The 3,339-nt window shown below is 40.4% G+C and overlaps 1 protein-coding gene across 2 annotated transcripts in view; it reads right to left on the bottom strand.

Moving 5' to 3' along the window:
* The window catches only part of IFT52 (intraflagellar transport 52), a 264,845-nt gene that overhangs the window by 261,156 nt on the left and 350 nt on the right, over positions 1-3,339 (bottom strand). The window lies entirely within an intron of this gene.

Below are 3,339 nucleotides of genomic sequence, written 5' to 3' on the forward strand. Positions count from 1 at the left end.
CCTCAATACTTCTCTAAGTTTACTGAAATCCGCTCTCCTAAAGTCTAGGATGCGTGTCTGACTATGCCTGGCTTCTCCTTTCCACTGTATTACAAATTCCAGGAGAACATGGTCACTTCCACCTAATGATCCCACCACTTGCAGATGATGAACTGAGGCTGTCATACTTTGGCCACATAATGAGAAGGCATGACTCATTAGAAAATACAATAATGGTAGGAAAGATAGTAGGAACAGAGGAAGATTGCATGCCAAATGGATATTCAATCAGGAAGCCTAAGCAGGAACGAAGCAGAGCAGTGATGGACAGGAGATCTTGAAGATGTCTCACCCACAGGGTTGCCATGAGTCAGAGTCAAGGGCAGTTAACAACAACAACAAATGCATTAAAAGGAAAGCACATTCCAAATATGTAGCCAATAAGCAATCAACTCAGTGGGACACTGCAGGATACACAGGCTGTGTGCGCAGTTCTGGAATATACAGGCTCAAAAATGCATCTTTGGAAATAAACACAGTACATATTTGTTTCTGTAACCCAACTCTCTGCAGAGATGAAGTAACAGGTACTTTCCTATTCTGCTGAATAAAGAGGTCTATGTAACATAACTAAAAAAAAAGGAGTATCAATTGCCTTGCTTAATTTGACTCTGCCAAGATGAGTAGATGAATCCGTTATGTTAAGAAAGAATCTGGAACAGATACAGAAAAAATTAGGCAAAATATTATGAAGAAAAAAAAATTATGAAGAAAGGCATGAGAAATACCAGCTGTCCCTTTTTAGCAAAAAATGATAGCAAGGATGCAAGGAAACGGATACAATATACATAAATCTGTGTGCAAAATGGAGTGAATAAATAAGGAAAATGCATGCTTTATTTCATAATGTAATTTTTCCAGCCTCTGGAATTTTCCATTCACCCATAGTGAATGCAGGAAGCACCCCATCAGTGACTGATCTACCTCATAATTTTTAATGGCGAATCCACAGGCTTTTCTTATCTAGCTGTCTGTCTGTCTGTCACATGTGCATCCTATCCCTTAGTCCAAAACTGGCATGCAGGGTGGCAAACAGTAGTAAATTCAAGTAGAACATAACAACAGATTAAAGAAGAATAAAAAAATTACACACACACCAGCTTAAATGCCAAAAGCCAACAGCCTAAATAAAGCTGTTCTGTTTGGTGGTAGAAAGACAACATGGAGGAAGCCAGCCTCATCTCCCTAGGCAAGAGATTCCAAAGACAGGGAGTGACCACCAAGAAATCCCTCTCTCATGTCCAGGCAAGCTTGTATGAGAGAATATGGTCTTTCAAAGGGTCTAGTCCCAAATCATATAGAGCTTTAGAGGTCATAATCAGCACTTTGAATTGTGTCTGGAAGCAGAACAGAATCTAGTGAAGCTGTTGTAACAAAGGAATTATTATTATTATTATTATTATTATTATTATTATTATTATTATTAACCTTTATTTATAAAGCGCTGTAAATTTACACAGCGCTGTACATACAATCTTTTAGTCAGATGGTTCTCTGCCCTCAGGCTTACAATCTAAAAAGACACGACACAAAAGGAGAAGGGAGTGGTGGTGGGGAATAAGTCTGGAGGAAGGGCTTGGCTTCTTAATGGATGAATAACAAGCTCCTTTTAACCAGCCCTGATCAACAGCCTGGCTACAGATTTCTGGACCAATAGAAGTTTCCAAACATTTTTGAAAGGAGCTCTGCATACAACCTGTTGTAAACAGGATCTATTCAAGGCATATACCACTGTAGCCAGATCCAGTGGGTGCACTAGTATAATTGCAAATGCAGTCCTGGTTTCCACCAAATCCCAGATTTAGGATTGAATCCAAGGATATACCCACATTGCAAAGCTGAAACTTCAAGAGGACTGTGATCTTCTCAGAGAATTCCTATTCCTTGATCTGCTTTTCAGTTTTTCAACTGGAAAGGAGCACCTATACTATGTACCAATTAAGCTTCCAATTTGTTTGCCATCATCCAGTCTATTTTCCACTAGCAATGGGTGGCTTCCATGTCAGTAGAGCAGTGACTCTAGTTTGTGTTTTAGACTGAACTTTAAAGAAGCTTTTCAAGGTGTTGAAACTATTTTAGGAATGGTACCTCAGATTTGTCCTTTAAAGTTCACATTAAAATTCAGAGTAGGTTTACCATCCCATTCATAAAGAAGCCGCCTGTCAGCACTGCCATTACTAAATTCAGACATCCTCCCCAAATACTCTCCCTGAACAGTAAATCCCAGAATTCCATAGGGTGCAGCTGTAGAATATAATGCTATGTAGTGTGAAATATTAATGACTAGTTCCCAGCACAGAAGGAAATGTCAAGCCCAGCTCATTTATAAGTTCATCTGAGTTTATTGAAAGCTGGGCTAAGTCTGGGTCCAAGTCAACAAATGCCCCTAGACTATGGAACGGACTCCCATCAAATACGTGCAGTAAATTACAAGCCGTTTTCTCTGAAAGGAAGTCTGGGTCAATCTCAGACAGATTGTTTAGATCATCAGCAGGATAAAAAAAAAAAAAGGGGGGGGGGGGTAAGAACAATTTGACCTGTAGCTGCATGTGCTCTGTGCCTTGCTCCAGTTGCAATTTGATGGTGATTAATTTCAAATGAGTTACAGTTCTCTGTGGAACATAGTAAAACCACACTTTCCCAGACTACTCCACATCTGTCTTTATTTGGATTTCATCCTGTCTTAGATAAACTCTCCTCCTACAGCTGTAATATATCTCATCCATCTTCCTCTTCTAGGATCTAATATTTCTTTGTCTGGTTAAAGACAAGAAAGCCTTAGGGTACAATCCAAATGTTAGTTTAGATCAGGGATGGGAAAGCTGTTGCCCATGGGCAAAATTCAAACCCTTAAGCTTCGTTTGCTATTATTTCTGCTCAGTGTTTCTACTAGAAATACCCTATGTAGTGTTGCCTTGTAGGCTGAGCGTTGTTGCATTGGGGCTCCTGTGATTACACACAAACAGAATTGAGCTGTGTGTCTTTACTAATGATTTCCATACCTGGCTCCATTGCTGGTCAAATGTGGCTCAAATGTCCTTAAAAGGTGGAGGAAGCACGCATGTCTGGAAGCCAGGCATGTTTCCTTAATCGTCAGGGAATCGTCACTCCATCTAGCATCCCTGAATCGTTGCAAGGGAAGCGGATTTACTATGAATCAAACTTTGCGTTCATAGGAAATCCACTCCCCAGGAATGATTCAGGGATGCTGGGAGGGGGGAGCGATGATTCCCTGACGATTGAGGAAGTGTGCCTGGCTTCCAGACATGCATGCTTCCTCCACCTTTTAAGGACATTTGA

This window comes from Sceloporus undulatus, chromosome 4 (assembly GCF_019175285.1).
Source record: "Sceloporus undulatus isolate JIND9_A2432 ecotype Alabama chromosome 4, SceUnd_v1.1, whole genome shotgun sequence".
NCBI classification, from domain to species: Eukaryota; Metazoa; Chordata; class Lepidosauria; order Squamata; family Phrynosomatidae; genus Sceloporus; species Sceloporus undulatus.